The sequence below is a fragment of the Mesocricetus auratus genome, unplaced genomic scaffold (genome assembly GCF_017639785.1).
Source record: "Mesocricetus auratus isolate SY011 unplaced genomic scaffold, BCM_Maur_2.0 Super-Scaffold_100022, whole genome shotgun sequence".
Taxonomy (NCBI): Eukaryota; Metazoa; Chordata; class Mammalia; order Rodentia; family Cricetidae; genus Mesocricetus; species Mesocricetus auratus.
The window spans coordinates 1,614,894-1,637,883 of NW_024429203.1; the positions used below are offsets into that span (position 1 = coordinate 1,614,894).

The following is a 22,990-nucleotide window of genomic DNA, read 5'->3' on the forward strand; positions in this document are numbered from 1 at the left end:
ACTTCTGTGAGGAAGGTCTCGGAGTATCAGGAGTATAAACATACCTTCTGGGGGCAAACAGAGGGGACTGCGGCGCTGTTGGCTTATGGTCTAGACCTTGGCTCTTCAGATGCACCTGGCAGAGCACGACCACCACAGCCCAGGTTGTGTGTGTGTGTGTGTGTGTGTGTGTGTGTGTGTGTGTGTGTGTGTGTGTGTGTGTGTTCAGGGCAGGCAGCTTCTAGGAGCTAGAGGATTTAGTCTCTATTTTAGTTCTTTGCCCCTTGAGGTAAGCAAGTCCCTTTCTCCACACATGGCTGCTTTGAGTCTCTTGATGATAGGGCCTATTTCTCTGCTGTAGGCATCAGTGCCCATCAGTAAAAAGTTTCATATCTGAATTGGAAAGCAGCTCATCCTTTAAGTTTGGCTGTGAGAAGAAAATCTCTTCTTAAAGTTTTTCTCCAATTGTGGAGGGATTCTCCTTTCTCTTCAGGCAAGCGTGTGGTTGGATTTAAGTCCTAGTAATGTTGCTATGTCTTCTTGGATGAGTGGGGAGTATGCATTTTCCTCAGTGTCAGGGTGGATGACGCTGAATGGACAGGATCAGGAGGTCTTGCCATGGTGCATACCTTCCTTGTGATGCTGAAAATTGAAGCCTGCAGAGCAGCAACCTGGGACAAATTTCATCCTCTGGTTCTCACAGTTCCTTTGGACACTGGAAGGGGACCCCAGAATCCTGTTGTGGTGCACTCTTCCCAGTTCCAAAGACTTTCAGAGTGCTGAGAGGCACAGGGGCATCAGTCTCTTTTACCAGTTTGGTCTGGTGAAGGAGCTCTTGTTGAGGGCTCTAGAAATGTTGTGGGAATCTTTCTGGACTAAGTACTCCAACACCGATGAGAGTGGCAGAGAAGAGACGTCATCGGAGGACCAAAGCCAGGGTCCTCTGAGAGGCTTCAGGCCTGGGGCCAGTGTGCATTCTCTCATTTTTTATACTCTGGGACCACAAGGTGGGGCAGGCAAGAAAGGGAGATAATAAACCTATGTGACAGCAGGTTGTTAAAGGCAACAACCTATTGTTCCGGCTATCATTTCTCCAGGCCATTCTGTCCCAGATAGCATGTGAAGTCATGTTTGGCAAATAGGCAGTACAAGCAGTACTTTAAGTCAATCACTGAATAGGTCACTAAGCCAGTGTCTAATATGTGGTCTTTTCTACCTTTTTCTACATCACCTGCAGGTGTGTGTACTGGATGCATGCCTGGTGCCCGAGGAAGTTGGAAGAGGGTGCTCCATACCCTGGAACTGGCATTACAGAGCACCGTAAGCCGCCATTTAGGAACTGGCATTGCAGAGCACCGTAAGCCGCCATTTAGGAACTGGCATTACAGAGCACCGTAAGCCGCCATTTAGGAACTGGCATTGCAGAGCACCGTAAGCCGCCATTTAGGAACTGGCATTACAGAGCACCGTAAGCCGCCATTTAGGAACTGGCATTGCAGAGCACCGTAAGCCGCCATTTAGGAACTGGCATTGCAGAGCACCGTAAGCCGCCATTTAGGAACTGGCATTGCAGAGCACCGTAAGCCGCCATTTAGGAACTGTAGCCCTGACTGACCTTGAATTTAGAGATTTGCACACCTTTGCCTCCTGAGTGCTGAGATTAAGGCTTGAATGTGTACAGCCAGCTAAAGATGTATTTAAGTTTCCTTTATTCTTTTTTTTTTTTACGAGACAGGGTTTCTCTGTATTGTTTCAGAGGCTATCGGTCCAGCCCGGCCTCGAACTCACAGAGATGCGCCTGCCTCTGCCTCCCGAGTGCTGGGATTAAAGGCGTGCACCACCACTGCCCGGCAAGTTTCCTTTATTCTTTTTTTTTTTTTTTCGAGACAAGGTTTCTCTGTGGCTTTGGAGGCTGTCCTGGAACTCATTCTGTAGACCAGGCTGGCCTTGAACTCACAGAGATCCGCCTGCCTCTGCCTCCCGAGTGCTGGGATTAAAGGCGTGCGCCACCAACGCCCAGCTAAATTTCCTTTATTCTTATTAATCTATGTATGTGTATTTGTTTGTGGGTACCCACAGAGCCCAGAAGAGAGCTGGAGTTACAGGCAGTTGTGAACTTACTGGTATGGGTGTTGGGAACCAAATTTAGGATCAGTTCCTGTTAATGATATGTTTTGTTTTGTTTGAGATCCTCCTGCCTCTGCCTCCCGAGTGCTGGGATTAAAGGCATGCACCACCACCGCCCAGCATGAAAGGTATTTTAATATGGGCTTATACAAAGGACGGGCAGGTAAAGCTCCCCAGTAAGAATTTCTCCAGACACCCATGGACTAATAAGGAACCAAATGTAGGTCCTCTGCAAGAGTAACAGGTGCTCTTAACTGCTGAGTCGTCCCTTTCTCCAGCCCCTCTTCAATTTTAAAAGTTGTGGAACAGCTGGGTGATGATGGCGTATGCCTTTAATCCCAGCGACTTGGGAGGCAGAGGCAGACCGAACTCTTTGAGGTCAGCCTGATTTAAAAACTACACAGAGAAACCAGGTCTCGCCAGGCGTTGGTGGCGCAGGCCTTTAATCCCAGCACTCGGGAGGCAGAGGCAGGCGGATCTCTGTGAGTTTGAGGCCAGCTTGGTCTACAAAGTGAGTTCCAGGACAGCCTCCAAAGCCACAGAGAAACCCTGTCTCGAGAAAAAAAAAAAAAGAAACCAGGTCTCTGAAAACAAAAGTTGTGGTCCAAACTGGATGTGTTGACAAAGGCTTTTCACTCTAGCATCCCAGAGGCAGAGGAGTGGGCTGTCTCTTCTGATCCGAGCTCAAGGCTAGCCTGGAGGAGAAGCTGTGTTTCAGGGGCTGGTGAGGTGACTCACTGGGTAGAGGTGCTTGCTCCCAAGCCTGAGGACTTTGAATTTGATCCCCTGCATCCACGTGGTAGAATGGGAGGACTCCCAGAAGTCGTGCTCCACCCTCCACACACATGCCCTCCCCGGTAAATAGACCAGTGCAGTGTAAAAAGAATGCTTTAGTACAACACTCAGCATTAGCTTTCCTTTCAAAGCCAGGCAGACTGGCTCTCATCCTTTAGCCTAGGAGTTGGAGGTTAGACTGGGTAATAAAGAGGCAGGTCTTGAAAGAAAGAAGAGGGAGGGGCCTTGAGAGGATTCAGTGGTGAGACGCCCAGCAGGCACATGGCAGCTCACAACCATCTGTAACTTTATTGATCCGACACCTCTTCTGCCTCCTGTGTGCATGTGGTGTAACCCAGACACACATAAAATAGAATAAATAAAATATAAAAAGAAAGAATCACTCCTCTAGCTGGGCTTTGGTGGTGCTCGCCTTTGATCCTAGCACTTGGGAGGCAGAGGCAGGAGGATCTCTGTGAACTTGGAGCCAGGACAGTTATGGCTGTCACACAGAGAAACCCTGTCTCAGGGCGGGGTAGGGGAAGCATCCAAGAGACAAGAAGAGAAAAAAAGGGTGGCAAATGGCACTTAATTTTTTTTTTTTTTTTTGGTTTTTCGAGACAGGGTTTCTCTGTGGCTTTGGAGGCTGTCCTGGAACTCACTTGGTAGTCCAGGCTGGTCTCGAACTCACAGAGATCCGCCTGCCTCTGCCTCCCGAGTGCTGGGATTAAACGCGTGCGCCACCAACGCCCGGCTGGCACTTAATTTTATCAGCATTTATGGTGACCAAATGAATGAGCAGCACAGGGAGAGTGAATGGAGCAGCTTATGACCATGGTCGGTGCCCTGTACTGAGCTGCTCACAGGTGGAGTGCACTGTTTTTGAGACTGGTTATTTTTGTATGGTGTACGAGGGTTCACAGGTTCCGTTGTGCACTTGGAGGTCAGAGGTCCATGTCTGTCTGGTGTCCTTATCATTCCCTGCTCTGTCTCAATAACCCTGGAGTTTGCTAACTCAGCTAGGTAGGCTGGTCAAGGATCCCCAAGGACTCATGCCTCCGCTTCTGCAGCCCTGGGTTCACAGGTGTGCACTATCATGCTTAACTTTTCACATGCACGCAGACAAGCAGCCTGAGTCCAATCTCAGGCTCCCATGTAAAGGTGGAAGGAGATAGTCCACTCTTTATACATTGCATGGCTACACACACACACACACACACACACAGTGACAGACACACACAGAGACACAGGCACTGAGAAAGACTGAGAAATAGTAATAATACAATAATACCTGTCCACAGAGGCTGGGAAGGTGGCTCAGAAGTTAAAAACACTTGCTTCCCAAGTTCGATTCCCAGTACCCACATGAAGGCTCACAATCATGTTAACTCCAGTTTCATTTGATTCAAACCCTCTTCTGACCTCCTAGGCACCACACACGTGATGCACAGACATATATGCAGTCAGAACACTCATACACATTAAAAAAAAAAATCCGTCTGCAAACAGACCTCAGGAAAACCTTATTAACCATGTTCGTCACTTGGTGGCGCTGTCAGAACAGGTTTGTCATTTTTAGACAGACCTTGTTCCCTGCGTCAGAAGCATCTTAGGCTCGTCTGGTTGAGATCGCAAACGACTTACAAATTGATTCATTTACAAATTTTTCTCCAATTTCAGATTGTGGATGAGATACTTATCTAAAATCTGTTTAGCGAGTTAAAATACAAATACCAACTTGTGTTAACTATTATTTATTGGTGTGACGGCTATAAATTCCTGCAGATACACAACGGATACGAAGAGGGAGGGGAGCTGGGTGTTTGAGACCTTTCTTTTTTCGTATCTTGTCTGGAGTCTGCCTTTTTTGTGTGTGTCACTGGGGTCAGTGTAAGCAAGCACTCAGCACCGAGGGAATCTATTAAAAACCTCAGCAGCTTGGTGCCACGGCCTTGTCTGTAACCCAGCTACGTTAGAGTGGAGGCAGAAGCGTCGCGTTCACCACGATCGCCCCGGGCATCATAGCAAACCCGCTCACTACAAAAATGGGGGCCGGCGAGATGGAGTCTCAACCCACCGGCGTCCGGCTGCGGCTGAGACCCGCACCAGCGTGAAAACCGTGCGCACGTGCCGGTCTTCCAGTCTGGTTTCCGGCAACGTACTGAGGCCGGCCAGAGCAGCACGGCGCATGCGCACGCGAGCCGGCGCGGTCAGCAGGCCCCCGCCCCTGCTCCGTTGCATCACGTGACAACGGTCGCTCCGAAAAACCGCCATCGGAAAAAGAAGAAACAAAACATATGAGTCGCGTCAGGTGATTCAGGTCTACCAATAGAGAAAACGAGACGAGAAACAACAACAACAAAAAAACTCCTGTCACCTGACAAAAGCGGAGGCCCGCCGCTGTCATGTGACTCGGCAAACCCGTGAGCACAGAGGCCCAGCACTCACGTCACGCACTCTGGAGCGGACCCCGCCCCCTCGAGCACGTTTCGTCCCACCCACCCACGGAGGGCTGGGCCGCGCTCGGCCGCCCACGTGACGCGGGGGCGGGGCCCTGCCAGTCACGTGGTCCCGCACCTCCCGGGCGCGCGCCCGCCCTCCGCTCGCCCCCGGCCCCCGGCTCCTCCTCCTCTTCTCGCCATTGCAGTTGGGACTGGAGCAGCCCCGGCGAAAACCGCGTGGCTTTTTTTGAGGGGGGGTTGTGAAGACTCCGCAAGGCTGGTGGCAGGAGGGCGGCGGCGGCTGAGGTCGAGGGACCGGAACGCCGACAAGGTAAGCGGCAATGTGGCGTCTCCCGCCTCCACCCCTCCCCCCTCGTCCGTTCTCCCACTTGTCAGCGCACGCCGAGCCGAGGGGACGCTAGTGACAGGGCGTTCGCCACCCTGCCGGTCCTCCCGGCTCGGATCTCCCACCCCTCAGCGTGTAGCTCCTTCCTTCTCCTCCGGCCTCGCTCCCGCGCTTGGCCGTTACTCTCCCCCATTGTGCGGAGGAAACAAAATGGCGGCGGCAGTGCCCCTGTGCGCGCGCATCCATCCTCCCCCTTGGTGGCCCCCTCGGCCGGGGCCTGGGCGCCGCTGTCGGGGGGTGCGCAAGCACTGGTCCCCCTTCCCGGGCCGCTTACTTTACCCTAGGCCCGGCTTTTGTCTGTTGCTTCGGCCCTGCGCAGGCGCGCACGTGTTGGAGCACACACCCCCTCACATCCCGGGCTTCCCGGCGGGCGAAGAAGAGACGATCTCCGTCCTTCACCAGCTTTCTCTCTTTGTTAAGCTACATCCCTGGCTTCCAGGAGCATGCCCGGTTCACCCCAGTTCCCAACGCGGGAAACATCTCTCCTTTGTCCCGAGCACGGTCCTCTCCCTAGATGATCGTTGCGGGGAAGCATTTCTAGATTCAGCGGGTCCTTAAAGCCCGAATCTGTAGGTTTCCTCCAGATGGAGACCCAAAGTTAGGACCGTTTGAGTTTCCGTTTTTCAGATCAGGTGACTTTCATTGATGGTGTTTCCCAAGTTGTTTAGGCTCTGCCTCCAGTCCCCAAAACGATGATGTGGTGTTGGGAACTCTGATCTGCTGGATTGACATGCTTGAAATCCTTCGAAGATGTGTGCTTTAAATTTTCTTTTATTAAAGTAGCTGAGTGATGGGAATTGACCGTAGGTTATTCACAATTCGGATACACTGTTTGGAGTGTATAACGTTCTGTTCGATTCTCCCATACGGATCCAAACTGGAGAAGAGTAAGCCATCTCTTAGTAAAATTGTTGGTAAGTTGCTGCTTCCGACACGTGGTGGACCAGCAAAGAGGCCTCTCAGTATCGGTGATACGCTTCGCTGTTGGGATTCTAGTATTTTGACTGTATCTTTATGGTTCAAAGTTCAGTTCTGTTTAAAATGCTTAGTATGGTGATGTATCCGCAGGAAAAGGAGAGGTGCCGTTGAAAGTTAGGGCTCATGTTTGACTTCCCCAGTGTCTTTCCCTCAGGTTTTTATGGATTTTGTGGATTGACTGGCATTATTCCACTGTTCTTTTGAGTGTGACCTCCTGGGGTAGCTACTGCAGTCACCCAAAATGTGAATGACGTGTGGGGAACCAGAGCCTCCTTCACAGCCCCAAAAGAGAAAGGCCACTGGCAGGTGTCCAGTAGACCTGAGGGTCTTTGCTTTTGGTCACTGGGGTTTATGAATGGGCTTTGCAGGCTCTGGGTATTGACTGGAAGTCTGTAGTCTAGATTGGAGGCTGGTGATTAGTGCCAGGCCGGCCTTGGCAGCATTGGGTGCTGTATCAGTCTCTGCTTCGAGCTGAAAAGTGCTGATTGTTACCTGTAAGCAAAAGTTCCTTTGTACTTTTTGTACAGTTTTCAAGACTGTTAAATAAACTGCTATTCCTTATTTTGCTCAAATTCTTCTGGTCTCAGCGTCTTACAAGACGTTTTGTTCGTAGACCTTGCTGGCCTTGAATCAGAAATTGCCTGCCCCTAAATCCTGAATGCTGGGATTAAAGGCATGTGCACCACCACCCAGTAGTGTCTCACTGTGTATCCCAGTGACCTTAAACTTGAAATCCTTCTGCCTCAACCTTCTGAGGGCTGGGATTATTTATACACTACCACACCAGGTCCAGTGTCTGTGTCCTCCAATGGAGCAGGTGGAGATGGGGTGGGGCGTATCATCCCCCCTCTCCCCAGCAATTTGCTGTATGGAGGGGATGATACGCCCCACCCCATCTCCACCCGCAATTTGCTGTATGGAGAAGGCGTCCAGGTATGGTCAGGATCTGTTACAGGTGTAAGGTGTAGATGTGAGTTAGAAGAATCTTTCTTTGGACAAGGTCCTGCTGGGTAGCTTCTGTGGCCTCTTAACTCTTTTGGAAATCTGTCTCTGCTTATTGAGTGCTGGGATCAAAGTCACCACATCTGGCCAAAAGTTCTCTCTGGGCTTCTCTCTATTCTCTCTGTATCCACTGAAGTTCAGGCTGGTCTCAAAGTGCCTCAAACCCTTTTGACCCTTGTTACTTTCCTTGTTCTAGAGGAATGATTTTTTTCCCCTGAGACAGGGTTTCTCAGTATTGTTTTGGAGGCTGTCCTAAGAACTCACTCTGTAGAACAGGCTGTCCTTGAACTCACAGAGATCCGCCTGCCTCTGCCTCCCGAGTGCTGGGATTAAAGACGTGCGCCACCAACGCCCGGCCTCAAGATTTTATCTATGTAGCTCTAACAACTTGTCCTGGAACCAGCTCTGTAGACCATGCTGTCCTTAAATTCTGAAATCTACCTGCCTCTGCCTCCCAAGTGCTGGGATTAAAGGCGTGCCCCACCCCGATTTAAGTATTTTTGATTTCAAAGTTTTGTAAAATGTTCGTGTCAGTCTCATGATCTCAGCGATTTGAAAGTCCTCTGCAGTTTGTAGTCTAAAGCTGATCTTAGGGATGGTGTTTGTCATCTTGCTGGCAGTCCTGGCAAGGTAGGACACAGCAGTCAACCCAACAGTGTCCATTGTTTGCGAAGAATCTGGCAGCAGAAGAGGCATGGAACAGTTTTCCCACCTTACCACAATCAAGGGTTAGGGTTAGGGTTAGTTGTTACAGGGCCCCATCATCTTCTTGGAAATCTCAAAGGTTACTGTTAGGAATGGTCACAGTATATTGTAGAAAATTTAAACATTTAAAATGCCTATTTGCAAGGTGGTAGTGTGTACTCTTAATCCCAGCACTTGGGAGGCAGAGGCAAGCGGATCTCTGTGTTTGAGGCCAGTCTACAGAGTTCCAGGACAGGTTAAAAGCTGCACAGAAACCCTGCCCTGAAAAAACAAATAAATAGAATGTCATATTCAGCAGTTCTCCATAAGGTTTGAAGACCACATTTTTTTTTTAAAGATTTATTATGTATACAGTGTTTTGCCTGCATGTATGCTTGCACACTAGAAGAGGGCACCAGATCTCATTACAGATGGTTGTGAACCACCATGTGGTTGCTCGGAATTAAACTCAGAACCTCTGGAGGAGTAGCCAGTGCTCTTAACTTCTGAGCCTTCTCTCCAGCCCCCTGAACACCATATATATCTATTAAGTACATCTGAGACACACAAACTTAGATCCTAGTTAACTGCTTCAGACTCAAACCGGAAAACACATACAGGAATCTAGATGAAGCATATTTCTAGAATTATTTAGTACACTCTATGATTACTACTATCACAGATTTTGAGATAATATTTATACCTTAAGAAGTTTTAGAGAGTCAAATGAAAACAAAGATTATGATAAGATTAGTCACAATGGAATAGTCCCTTATTTTTTGTTTTCTTCTGTCCCATATCAGGTGACAGGAGACAGAGATGATTTTACTTTAACAATAGGAGAGACCAACGCTTCCACCCCAAAGCCAGATCTCATTGTAGATGTTGTGAGTCACCATGTGGTTGCTGGGAATTCAGCCAGTCTTGTGGAAGAGCAACCATCTCCAGGCCCCACCAACTTTATTTATTTATTTATTTTTTTACTTTTTGTTTGTTTTTTGAGACAGGGTTTATGGCTTTGGAGCCTGTCCTGGAACTATGTAGACCAGGCTGGTCTCAAAGAGATCCGCCTGCCTCTGCCTCCGGGTGCTGGGATCAAAGGCATGTACCACCAACGCCCGGTTTTTTTTTTCTGGTTCATCTTTAATTTTTAAATGAATTGGAACCACATAAGACCATTTGCCACTCATGTCTGTAGAGGGCAGCAGTGACAAGCATTTGAAACTGCCTTGGGTGGACCAGCCACATGGTGGGAAGAAAATAGTGTCTTCCTGGGCTGTTCTGCCCTGGCCCTGGATGGTTGTCTGGTGGGAAGAGTTAGCGGCCCAAGCTAGATGGTAAAATCGGTGCCAGTGCTAGCTAGTCTGGTGCTGCCAGCCAGGATTTCAGGCCAGTTAGCTGGAGGTGGGTGATACTACTTGGCCATTTTACTCTTTTTCTTGGGATATTTTCTCTTGATGATCTGTCCTTTCTCTTCAGATGTTTCACTTTTCCAGTGGTCTCTGGATTCCTTAGTTGGAGGCTTTTCTCCTGGAAAAAGAAAAGCAAAACCATGTCCTGACTCTAACTCTGGAGGGGTTCCTTTTTTTTTTTTTTTTTTTTTTGCAGGTTATAGCTATTCAAGGGCAAAATGATTTTGGGCAACAGAAAAAGTAGTATCTTTCATTAAAAAAATTCATTTGAAAAAAATTTTTTTGGTTTTACGAGACAGGGTTTCTCTGTATTGTTTTGGAGGCTATCGGTCCAGACCAGCCTTGAACTCACAGAGATCTGCCTGCCTCTGTCTCCTGAGTGCTGGGATTAAAGGCGTGCACCACCACTGCCCGGCTTCATTTGAAATTTTGAAACTAAATATTCCCTTAGTATGTGTGGATAAATGTTCCTATATTCCCCTTTCTCTTTATTTTAGATCACAAAGACATTCACTTCGAATTTCAACCTGCCTCTTGAAATTGAAATTGGCTTTAAAATGAAATCATTCTCATTCTTTCTCTCTGTCTTTGTCTGTTGAGACAGGGTTCCTCTGTGAAACAGTCCTGGCTGTACTGAACTCGCTCTGTAGACCAAGCTGACCTCGAACTCCCAAAGATCCTGTTTCTGCCTCCCAAGTGCTGGGAATAAAGGCTTGAACCACCACCTGGCTATGGATTCCTTATAGTAGCTATTTTCATAGGGTTGTCCTGGTTTAATCTGGTTCTTCATTTCCCCTTATTTTTTAGTGTTAGGGGTAAATCACATTTTTTTGAATGTGTAAGCTGTCATTCTTGCTGATTTATTCTGAATTTGTTCCCGGGAAAATTTTAATATTCTAGTCTTAGTTAAGCATGAAGCCAATTTGCCACTATGTCATTATTTTTAGATATTTTGTTTGTTTTCCCTGTATGAGCTACATAAAATTTGATGTCTCTGCTAAGCTTTGCTATGTTTTGCCATTTCCATTCATGCTTCCCATGGCCAGGTATCTTTGCCATTTATTCCAGTGAGTGGTTTTCCATTTTGATGATCATACCATTGCACATGCATCATGAATTGGAGCAGATAGAGGTTTTCCTTCTGCTTTCTTAATTGTCTTGTAGTCAATAATGCTGTGCCAATTCTGTGGTTTCTTCCTCAGTACAGCACACTCCATTTCCCTGTCTATAGATAGACTGCTGCTTTCCAGTTTTGGTTCCATCAGTAGTTGATGAGCCAGCCAAGTGTTACACTCATTCCATTGGTCCCCACAGTTCAATAGGTGCCTTTCTTGGGGGAGAGCTGAGCAGTTTAGGGATGGGGTGTAAGACAAGTTCAAGTGGGACTTAATAATAAGAACTGGAATCAGATATGGGGCAAGTGCTGAAAGGTCAGAGAAGTAAAGGAGCAGCCACAAGAGAGACCTCTTTATTTTATTTTATTTTTTTGGTTTTTACGAGACAGGGTTTCTCTGTATTGTTTTGGAGGCTATCAGTCCAGCCCGGCCTCGAACTCACAGAGATCCGCCTGCCTCTGCCTCCCGAGAGCTGAGATTAAAGGCGTGCACCACCACCGCCCGGCAAGAGAGACCTCTTTTTTGGTTTTTCGAGACAGGGTTTCTCTGTAGCTTTGGAGGCTGTCCTGTAACTCACTTTGTAGACCAGGCTGGCTTCGAACTCACAGAGATCCGCCTGCCTCTGCCTCCCAAGTGCTGGGATTAAAGGCCCGGCCAAGAGAGACCTCTTAACCTCTACTGAATTTTCAGACAGAATGCAATGAGCTCCTGTCACCTTATATTCCTCTCTCTGCCTGGCTAGTGCTGTAGTTAGAGGCATGTGGCTCCCAAGTACTAGGATTAAAGATGTGAGCTACCACTGCCTAGCTGTTTCTCTTTTAGACTGGATCAATCCCATTTAGCTTTGAACTTAGAGAGACCCGACTTCTGTGGATAACTAGCGTGGCTAGCTCCACACTCTGTTCTTCAAGCAGGCTTTGTTAGATCACAGACAAAATATCAACACAATAGGGCAACTGAGTATTTAGTATGGGAAGGCCCCTTTGCTACCACATCCTGGTCGGGAAGAAATTCAGATAGGTACTAGTTCCTTTTATGGCTAAACCTGTGAAGGATTCTGCCTTTGAATGGATGCAGTCCATCATTGTAAGGGGAGCCCTTAACTATAGGATGGTTGACAATGACTGAGTATAAGATTCTCCATGTCTCATAAAATGTCTAGATTTGTTTCTCAAAGAGAGAATATTTATTCTCTGATTATGTAAAGTGTTTGCAATAGAAACCAACAGGCAAATGTTGGTGGATTTCTTTTTGCTTCGTGAAAAGTCCCAGTTTCACTAATAAATATGATATCCATAGTAAGGCTGTCCTCTGGTTCAGTATTGGTCAGGGTTGCATGGAGAAGAGCTTACTGGCAGTTGCAAAAGCTACTCTTTGTTCCTGTCCCCATTGGAAATTAGCTGCTTTTCTAGTAACTCTGTAGAGGGTTCTTATATGGGATGTGATTTCTCTAGTGTGTAAGCATACCAATTAGGGCCCGGTGTTGGTGGCGCACACCTTTAATCCCAGCACTTGGGAGGCATAGGCAGGCGGATCTCTGTGAGTTCGAGGCCAGCCTGGTTTACAGAGGGGAGTTCCAGGACAGCCTCCAAAACAATACAGAGAAACCCTGTCTCGAAACCCCCCCCAAAATACCAATTAGGAGCTCTGGCCCTAGAAGAACGTAAAAGGAGGACACCCAAAAGTTACCTGGCCTGCATGTCTGTTGAAGTATGCAGATATCCACACCACATACGCAATGAACAAATGCAATTACAAAAAAAGAAAGAAAGAAAAAAACTGGGTGTTGGTGGTGCACGCCTTTAATCCCAGCACTCGGGAGGCAGAGGCAGGCAGATCTCTGAGTTCGAGGCCAGCTGGGTCTACAGAGCAAGTTCTAGGACAGCCTTCAAACAATACAGAGAAACCCTATCTCAAAAAAGAAAAAATATAACTAGGTTAGTTAATATTGTTATTATTATTATTATTATTATTATTATTTTGGTTTTTCGAGACAGGGTTTCTCTGTGGCTTTGGAGGCTGTCCCGGAACTCACTCTGTAGACCAGGCTGGCCTTGAACTCACAGAGATCTGCCTGCCTCTGCCTCCCCCAGTGCTGGGATTAAAGGCGTGGGTCACCAACGCCCGGCTTTACTTTTTAATTTTATTTACTTACTATGTATACACTTGCCAGAAGCGGACACCAGAATATAGATGGTTGTGAACTACCATGTTGGTGTCAGAATCATAGTCAGGTTGTAGAACTCTGGTTTCTCAGAGCTGCATGTGTAGCTGTAGTCACTTCAGAATGAAGTTTTGCCAGGTGGTGACAGCGGCAGTGGTGCACACCTTTAATCCTAGCACTCCGGAGGCAGAGGCAGGAGGATCTCTGAGTTCGAGATCAGCCTGGTCTACAAGAGCTAGTTCCAGGACAGCCTTCAAAGCCACAGAGAAACCCTGTCTCGAAAAAACAACAACTAAAAAGAATGAAGTTTTATTTTCACTCTGGACAGGCATCTGTTCTCCCAGCTACTTGGGAGGCTACAGACTGGAGGACCTCCTGTGTCCATTGGACTCAACCTGCATAACACTGCAAGACTCCACCTTCTCTTCCCCTTGTGCAGGCTTGTGTGGTATATGTATCCATGCTTGCTTGTGTGTGTAGGTGATCGTGCACATGTGTGTACCAGAGAATATGGAGGGTCAAAGCTGAAGGCAGGTCTCGTACTCATTTGCTTTCTGTTTTATAGTGGCAAGGTTTCTCAGTTGAACCCAGAACAGATGTGCTAATCTAGCTAGACAGCTGGCTCAGGGAATCCTTTGCCTCCTAAGTGCTGGCATTGTAGCACTGTTGTGTGGGATCTGAGACTCCAAACTGGTTCTCATGCTTGCACACCTAGTATTTGTCACTGAGCACCCTCCCCATCTCAGAACTCTGTCTCTTTAACAACACTAACACTAGAATTGGGGGTATGTTTCACTCTTACCAGTCTTAACAATTTGCTGAAGACCATCCCCAGCACCTCCAGAAAAATGAAGAGGTTACCTTTGTTAGTAAGAAATCACACCTGTAAAGTACTTTTCAAAGAAGTAAACTCAGTAAATTGAGCATCGGCTTTTTTTTTTTTTTTTTTAATCTTGGCATGGTAGCATATACCCTTAATCCTAGCACTTGGGAGACAGGCAAACAGATCTCTGAGTTACACCAACCACTACAGCCCCTTCCTGTTGATCCTTACAGTCTACCCCTTTGACTCAGAGCTGTCTCCTTTCATCTTTGGGGTTTCTTCCTTTTAAAGAAATTATATGTGTGTTTTTTTGCCTACATGTATTTGTGCATCATATGTGTGCAGTGCCCAAGGAGGCCAGAAGGGTGTGTGTGATTCCCCTGGAACACACTGTTGTGAGCTGATGTGGGTGTAGTAACTGGCCCCTGGTCCTCTGTGAGAGAAGTTAAGTGCTCTTAACCACCGAGCCATCTCTTCAGCCTCTTTGAGTTTTTTGTTCAGGTTTTTTGTCTTGTTTATTTTAGTGGTACTAGGGATTGAATGCAGGGTCTTAATATATGCTGGGCAAAGCTCTGTACCATTGAGCTGTGCTGTAGGTCACACCCTTTCCTTTTTTTTCTGGTCTCACTATGTATCTCTGTTGACCTGGAACTCCTTATGTAGACCTGGCTAGTCTCAGAAATCCACCTGCCTTTGCCTCCTGAATGCCAGGATTAAAGACCTATACCCCCACACACACACACACACACACACACACACACACACACACACACACACACACACACACACAGCTAGAGTTATAGGAGGTTGTGAGCCACTCAGTGTGCGTGTGGGGAACTGAACTTTGGTCCTCTGCAAGAACAGCAAGTATCTTGAGACAAGGTCTTTTGCATTTGAGGCTTTCCTTGAACTGCTGATCCTTCATCTGAGTGCTGGGATTACAGTGTGTCACACATAGCTCATTCAGGACTATTTTATAATAAAAATAGAGTGCATGGCTTAAAGCCACATTTCCTGTAAAACAGGCATTCCTCTTCAGGACCGTTCCCCACAGTGTTGGGAACCTTACCCTGTATATAATTAGAGGTGGAAAGATGGCCAACATACCATAGGGTTAAGGCTTTTATGTAGACTTGCAACCCTGCTTCAAAATCAAGGGAGAGAATCTTTTCCCTGACCACTTGGAAGCTCTTAATCTCCATGCCTCCGTCACCCCCTGGCTTCTCAGAGAGGTTGGTATCCTAGTGCCCTAGCCTGAGTCCCAGCCTTGGAGAAAGGTGTGGATTCAGTGTGGAATAATGTGACTGGGGCTGTGGGCCTCTTGCCAGATAGTTTCTTCTTCCTAAAAACCTTTCATTTAGTAAGTCTCTCTGCCTATAGGAGGGCTGCTAGTGAGTTCATGAGATGCAGATCTGGGCTCTCAAAGACAGTGAGGCTTGCAGTGGCAGCCCAACCCTGGTTTTTTAGAAACACTGGAATTTTTAGAGATAACTAGGCCTTTTGCTTGTTTCATCCACCTGAATCAGGAGCCGTCTCCATGATAGTTGAATCCATGAGAGTGCACCACAGGCTCGCTAGGTGTGGTCATTGGCAGCCTGATGGCCCCTCCTGTCTGTGGCATCTGGATGAAGTTTAGGCAGCTGCTGTTTTCTCCTCAGCACTAGCTGTGGTAATTTGAAGTCACAGGGTTCTGTGAAAACAGAATACTGAGCTGGTGCTGCCCTTGAGGATAGATTCTTGTTGGTTCCAGTAGGGTTTTTCCTTGCTTGCTCACTGATAGATGCGTGTGAAGGCCAGAGGCTGGTTACCACCCCCAGTTGTCTTCCACCTTAGTCTCTGAGGCAGTGTCACTCACAGAACCTGGAATCTGTTCTTTCTGCTAGACTGGTCAGCCAACATAGGAATCTGCCTGTTTTGCCTCCCAAATGCTGGGGTTACAGACATGCACTACTGTGCCAGACTTAACTTGGTGCTGAGGATCCGAACTCAAGTCTTTAGGCATTTACAGCAAGCACTTGACCTACCAAGCCATCTTCCCAGGTCAATTCTTCATTTAAAAGATGGTGTGTGTGTGTGAGAGAGAGAGAGAGGGAGGGAGGGAGAATGTGTGAGTGAATGCAGTGTATGCTTGTGTGCATGCCTGTGCTTTTGGATACAGATGGTAGAAGAGGGTATCAAATGTCCTGTTGTTACTCTCCACCTTATTTCCCTTGGAAAGGGTTTCTCTCCAAACCTGAAGGTAGACTGACAGCCAGCAAACCCTGAGATCCTCCTGTTTTTGCCTCCTGTAGCACCAGGGTTTATAGGTAGGGATAGCTGTGCCCAACATCTTTCGCCAGTGCTGGGATCCAAATTTAGACTCTCATGCTTGCATGGCAAACACATGCATCCAGTAAGCCATCTCACCCAGCACCTCCATTATTTTTAAAGAAATAGGTGTATTTTTTAAAGATGCATTTATTTATTATGTATACAACAGTGTTCTGCTTGCATGCATGCTTGCACACACCAGATCTCATTACCAGATCTCATTGTGAGCCACCATGTGGTGGCTGGGAATTGAACTCAGGACTTCTGGAAAAGCAGAAAGTGCTCTTAACCTCTGAGCCATCTTTCCAGCCCCTTTTCCTGTTTTTTTATGATGCACTTAAGACCAAGGAGTAGAGTGTTGCCATCTTACAGAGTTATTTGGAGTTTGGTATTTATTTGCAGTTCTTTTGATTTGGGATGTTTTAAGTTTGTTTCTGAGGATATTATTTAGAAAAAAACTTTATTTTTGTGGATATTGCACCTCCATGTTTGTGTACCATGTGTGCGCAGTGCCTGCAGAGGTCAGAAGAGGATATTGGATCCCCTGGAACTGGAGGTATAGATGGTTGTGAGCCACCATGTTGGTTCTGGGAATTGAACCTGGGTTCTCTGCAAGAGCAGCCAGTGCTCTTAAATGCTGAGCCAGCTCTGCAGCCCCAGATTTTTTTTTAAACATTGATTTCGCTTTATCCCAGTGATACTTTATATTGTCTCTTACCATGAAAAATTTGTGGCTAAAATAAATACCATATTAAAGCTTAGCATCAGTAGTTGTTCCCTAAGGGCTTTAAGCCTCAGGCAGCAAGCACCAGGACCATCTGCTGGGAGACAGAAGTCCAGATCTCTCTACAGGGACAGCAGCCCTTGGTTCACCTCAGAAGTTCCCCTGGTCTCACGAGGCTTGGGTAGGAGACTTAATTTGATTTTTTTTTATTTAAAACTTTCCATATATTATTGTGCATGGGAATTTATTTTTTGTGGTCTATATCTGAGAGTGTATCTTATGGAAGTAGGTGCCTGAGGAAGCCTGAAAAGGGCATTGGATCTCCTGGAGCTGGATTCTTGGTAGCTCTGAACCACCTGATGTGGATGCTGGTGAGGGAACTCATGTCCCTCTGCAAGAGTAGCAAGGGCTCTTAATTACTACACCATCTCTCCTGCCCAGTTCTGTATCCTTTTGAAGTGACACACAGATCTTGAATATGCTATGTGGTGATTTGAACTTGGCATTCATTCTAGCCCCAGAAAATCCCCTTGGTGTCCCTATGCCAGATGTTCCTCGAAACCATCCTGTTCTGAGCTTGTCCTAACATTCAGGTTTTGCTTGTTGTTGGTTTTGGATCAAAGGTTGGTCCCAACAGTTTCTATAGCAGAAGACTTTCTGCCTCCTCCCAGGTGCTAGAATTAAAGGTGTGTGCCACTACGTCAAGTTCACGTGGTGTTCTGGAACTCAGGGCTTCATACATGTAGTATGTACCAGTTGAGCCACATTCCCATTGCTTGTTTGACATTTTCGACACAGGGCCTCTCTCCATAAATCTGGCTGGACTTGAACTCGGAGCAGTCCTCATGTCTCAGTGTTTTTTAAGTGCTGGGGTTACAGGCATGAGGAGTCACCACACCCTGCTCCACAATCTCCTTAATAAGTCAGCCTCTGTAGCCTTGGGTAAAGGGACTGTTCTTATAGTGGAGGCCAACAGAGTGTCCCCAAGACTTCCCTGAGGGGAGTGAACCATTGACTCCAGGCACCATACTGCATGAGGAGGGAAGGAAGATTTTTCTCCTTTACTGTTCTCTAGGTGGCCAAGACCCTAGGAATGGAACTAGGCTGCCTTAACTGTCACGGACCTACCATGTGATCTAATCCTGACATACAGAGATTAGAGATGCATGATAAATATTTGTTGTTTAAATAAATATGTCTTTGAGGCCTGAAGAGATGACTCTATTGGTAAAGTTCCTATAAGGAGAAACCTGAGTTTGGTCTCAGAACAAGTTTTTTTTTTTAAAGCCAGGTTGGGGGTTGGGAGTATAACTCTTAGTGGGTAAGAGCATGTGTAGCTCTTGGAGAGGACTTAGGTTTGCTTCCCAGCACCCGTATGTATGTTTACAACCATTCCTGTTCCAGGGCATCTGATGCCCTCTTCTGACCTCTTTGGTCACCAGGCCTTACATGGTGCACATACACTTGTGTGGGCAAAACACTTGTACACGTAAAATTAATAAATCTAATAAAATTTAAAAAGCCAGATACAGTGTTGCTTGCTTATAATCCCAGCTATGGGAACCAAGGGACAGGAGGGGATTGCTGGGCTTTGCTGGGTAGGCAGCCCTACTTACTAGAAGAACTCCAGGTTGGTGAGAGACAGTCTCAAAAAAGAGGTGGATGGCATTTGAGGATTGACACTTGAAGATGTCCTCTCCCAGACTCTATGTGCTGTCTGCACACTGATCTTCACATACACAGAAGGAAACTTCCTTCCTTCTTTCCTTCCTTCCTTCCTTCCTTCCTTCCTTCCTTCCTTCCTTCCTTCCTTCCTTCCTTCCTTCCTCCCTCCCCTCCCCTCCCCTCCCCTCCCCTCCCTCCCCTCCCCTCCCCTCCCCTCCCCTCCCCTCCCCTCCCTGAGACAGGGTTTCTCTGTATTGTTTTGGACTCTGTCCTTGAACTCGCTCTGTAGACCAGGCTGGTCTCGACCTCACAGAGATCCGCCTGCTTCTGCCTCCCAAGTGCTGGGATTAAAGGCGCGTCCCACCACCGCCTGGCGACATTTTTTATTAATGTGTCTGTGCACCACATTTGTGCCTGCTGCTGACTGAGGAAGCCAAAAGAGTAGATTTCCCCAGAACTGGAGTCATAGAAGGTTGTGAACCACCATGAAAATGCTGGGAGTTGAACGGGGTTCTCTGGAGGAAAAGCGCATACAGAACTGCCAAGCCACTTCTCCAGCATGCATAAATGTACTTCCAAATAGAAGCTGCATGATCATGCATTCAAATTTCACAAAGATTTGGCTTGATTGATAGTACTGTACATGGTACTTGGGATGACAGCAAGCTACAGCTAATGAGTATTTCCTTTGCCTGTCAGAATCCAGGCTGTGGTTGGTTTTCAGGATTCTGGATTTGTTTGTAGTTACTTGCCACTCGCTGTATTTTATCAAAAGGACCTAAGTTTATTGTGCAGTGAAAGTAAAGTTATGGGCTGGTGAGATAGCCCAGTGTGTAAAGCACTTTTTGCCAAGTCTAATGACTTGAGTTTATTCTCAGGACCCGTATGGTGGGAGGAGACTAACTCCTATAACCCTGACCACCACAGGCACACTGTGGCATGCATGTGTGCCCTCCTCCTCTCAGTTCCACTAGAGACACAACAACAGCTAATGGTGTGCACTGTTTTACACCTGTAACCCCAGCGTTTGGGGAAGCTAGGGCAGGAGGCAGGGTGAGTTGAAGGTCCATCTGGGAGAACTTGGCAGTATTTTCTCAACATAAAAAGTAAAAAGGAGCTGGGGCATGAAGTGGTATGACACTTACTTAACTCAGCATGCCCACTGCACTGGGTTTCATTCCCAGTACTGCAAACCAGAACAGAAGATCTGTCATGAGTGTCTCATGGAGCACAAATGAGCCCTAGGACAGCCACTTCCCAGCTTTAGCCCTGCTGAGTGCCTTGGAGTTTTTCTCATCCTTTTATATGTTCTCCCTGGAGTAATTTCAGCCATGTATTTATCTTCCAACCTCATCAGGGCCACTCCTCCCCTCCCCCTTTCTTCTCTTTTTGAGACAGGATCTCACTCACTGTGTAGTTCTGGCTGGTCTGGACCTGCTTTCTAGGCAGGATGACCCAAAGTTGAGCTTTTGCCTCCTGGGTGCTGAATTAAAGGTATTTCTTTTTTAAAGGTTTTTTTCCCCAATATTTTATTTATTATGTATGCAATCTTCTGCTTGCCAGCAGAGGGCATCTGATATCACTCAGGGTGGTTGTGAGCCACCATGTGGTTGTCGGGAATTGAACTCAGGACCTCTGGAAGAACAGTCAGTGCTCTTAACCAATGAGCCATCTCTCTAGCCCCTTGTTTTATTTTTTTGAGAAAAAGTTTCTTTGTAGCTTTGGAGCCTGCCTTGGAACTCTTTATAGAGACCAGACTGGTCTTGAACTCACAGAAATTCACCTGCCCCTGCTTCCTGAGTGCTGGGATTAAAGGGGTGCCTAAATTTTTTATTTGTACATCTAGTTATGTTTTAGTATGTGCACCTGTGTGCAGGTGCTGTGGAGTCCATAAGAGGGATGTCAGATCCTTTGGAATTGGAGGGAAAAGAGGAGGGAGGGTGTGAGCTGCCTCATGTGGCTATTAAGAGCTGAACTTGGGTCTTATGTTTGCTTTTGAGACATAGCCTTGGCTGTCTGCTGTGTAGTTCAAGCTGGCTTCAAACTCAGAGATCCCCCCTGCTTCTGCCCCCTGCATGCTGATATTAAAGGTGTGCCGTTATACCTGGCTAACTTGGATCTTTTTGAGAACACCAACTGCCAAGCCATCTATTTCCTAGTTACCACATCTAAGCATTACATTAAAAAGTCAGCCGGGTGTTGGTGGTGACACACACCTTTAATCCCAGCACTCAGGAGGCAGAGGCAGGTGGATCTCTGTGAGTTTGGACCAGCCTGGTCTATAGAGTGAGTTCCAGGATAGGCTCCAAAACAATACAGAGAAACCTTGCCTTGAAAAACCAAAATAAACAAACAAATAAAAGATCTCCCAGCACTTGGGAGGCAGAGGCAGGCAGATCTCTGTGAGTTCAAGGCCGGCCTGGTCTACAGAACTAATTCCAGGACATCTAGGGCTGTTACACAGAGAATCCCTATCTGGGGGGGGGGGTCTCTGTGTGTGTATAAGTATGAGAATAATACAGTCGTCTGTGGAGTCTGATGAAGGGCCCCTGGAGCTGGAATTACAAAATGCTGTAAACTGCTCCATATGGGTGCTGGGGGTTTGAACTCCAGTCCTCTACAAGAGCAGTCAGTGAGTGCGCTTAACCACAAAGGTGTCTCTCCAGCTCTCAAGTACTGGTTTCTGAGATGCATTTTCACTTAACATAGGCCTTTCTTGAACAGAACCCTGATCCTGATCCTGCCTCTACCTCCCAAGTGCGGAAATTATAGGTGTGTATAGGCATCCTTTTCCAACACAGCTATGCATAGTTGAGTTCCAGTATCTTCGTTGCCACGGGAAGAACCTGGATCAGCTGGTGACAGTAACTGTTGGGAGGAGGGGCTGCTGCCAGTGTCGGGTCAGGGGAACTTGGGCTTCACATTGAGGCAGGCTCATCTGCTTAGTTTTCAGGGGTGTTGTGCAGTGGCCCCTCTGTACTGCAGGTTAAGAAGAAAGCACCATAGAAAGCCAGGCGGGCAGCTTCCAACTCACAGGACTATGACCTTTCCCGCATTTACAGCCCAGGCATCCCATGCTCCTGCACTCTCCTCTTCCCTACTGTTTTCCTAGGAAGCCTTTCTCCTCTTTCCTGGTAGCCACCTCTACAGCTCTGTAGAGTTTAACGGTGGTGTTAAACTTTCTAACTTGACAGTGTTTAGTAGGCGGTTCTGAAGCCCTTTGGTAATTAATGTCTGTTTGGCCAGTATTGGCAGTTTGTCCTTGCAGCTTGCACCTTCTGAGAGATGTTCCTGCAGTCTTGGTTATAACAGTGTGGCTGGAGGGTGTGATGGAGCACAGAGTGCTGTGGATGGGCTGTTAGTAGGGCACAGAAGTTGAGTAGGTTGTAGTTTGCGTGTTGTTAAGAGAGTTGGTGTGTAGCTGCTTTTGCCCTGCAGACTTGTGTTACATATTTGGGTGTCTTTTTTTGTTTGTTTGTTTGTTTTTTGTTTTTTGTTTGGTTTTTACGAGACAGGGTTTCTCTGTATTGTTTTGGAGGCTATCGGTCCAGCCCGGCCTCGAACTCACAGAGATCCGCCTACCTCTGCCTCCGAGTGCTGGGATTAAAGGCGTGCACCACCACCACCCGGCCATATTTGGGTGTCTTAGCACTTCCAAAGTTCTGTCCATGGGTATATATATCTACTTGGTGCAGGTGTTTCTACTTTGTCTCTTTTGTTTTTTGTTTGGTTTTGTTTTTCGAGACAGGGTTTCCCTGTGGCTTTGGAGGCTGTCCTGGAACTCGCTCGGTAGACCAGGCTGGTCTCGAACTCACAGAGATCCGCCTGCCTCTGCCTCCCGAGTGCTGGGATTAAAGGCATGTGCCACCAACGCCCGGCTCTACTTTGTCTTTTAATTATAATTTTTTTATTGCTTGGGGGCTGGCACATGCTGTGACATGCCTGAGGAGGTACAGAGGACCTCTTGGGGGAGTAATGGGTTGTGAGTACCCTTACCCCCTAAGCCATCCTGCTGATTCTTCCTTTTAGAAATATTTTTTTCCAAAAGTTCTGTGCTTGTATATAATAGATTTTGATTATTCTCACCCCCCTGTCATATTCCTGCTGAATTCCTTTCAACAAGTCCCCCCTTGCACCAGGTTGATTTTTTTTTGTTGTTGTTGCTTTGTAACCCAATATCTTTAATTAGGGTTGCTTGTATAAGTGTGTATACATGGTTGTGGTGGGTGTTGTTCCATATTGGAGCATGGGCAACTTAACAATGGCTGCAGCTCTGAAGACAATGAATGTCTCCCTCACTAACTATTAACTACCAAGAGCTCTTCTGCAAGGGTGGGTGGGGCCTTAGAAGCTCCTTTTTCATCGATGCTAAAATGATGACAGGCT

The 22,990-nt window shown here is 47.1% G+C and overlaps 1 protein-coding gene across 12 annotated transcripts in view; it reads left to right on the forward strand.

Annotated features, from left to right (window-relative positions):
• Window positions 1-5,456: 5,456 nt before the first annotated feature.
• Window positions 5,457-22,990, forward strand: part of Ilf3 (interleukin enhancer binding factor 3) — a 38,923-nt gene continuing 21,389 nt past the window's right edge. For 5 of the 12 annotated variants that reach the window (XM_040729794.1, XM_021232051.2, XM_021232052.2 and 2 more), the window contains exon 1: window positions 5,458-5,652. The gene's annotated coding sequence lies outside the window, so the exon portion shown is untranslated. Of the gene's footprint in view, window positions 5,653-22,990 lie in introns of all 12 variants that reach the window. The other 7 variants (XM_013119418.3, XM_005078545.4, XM_013119419.3 and 4 more) reach the window with 2 other exon arrangements.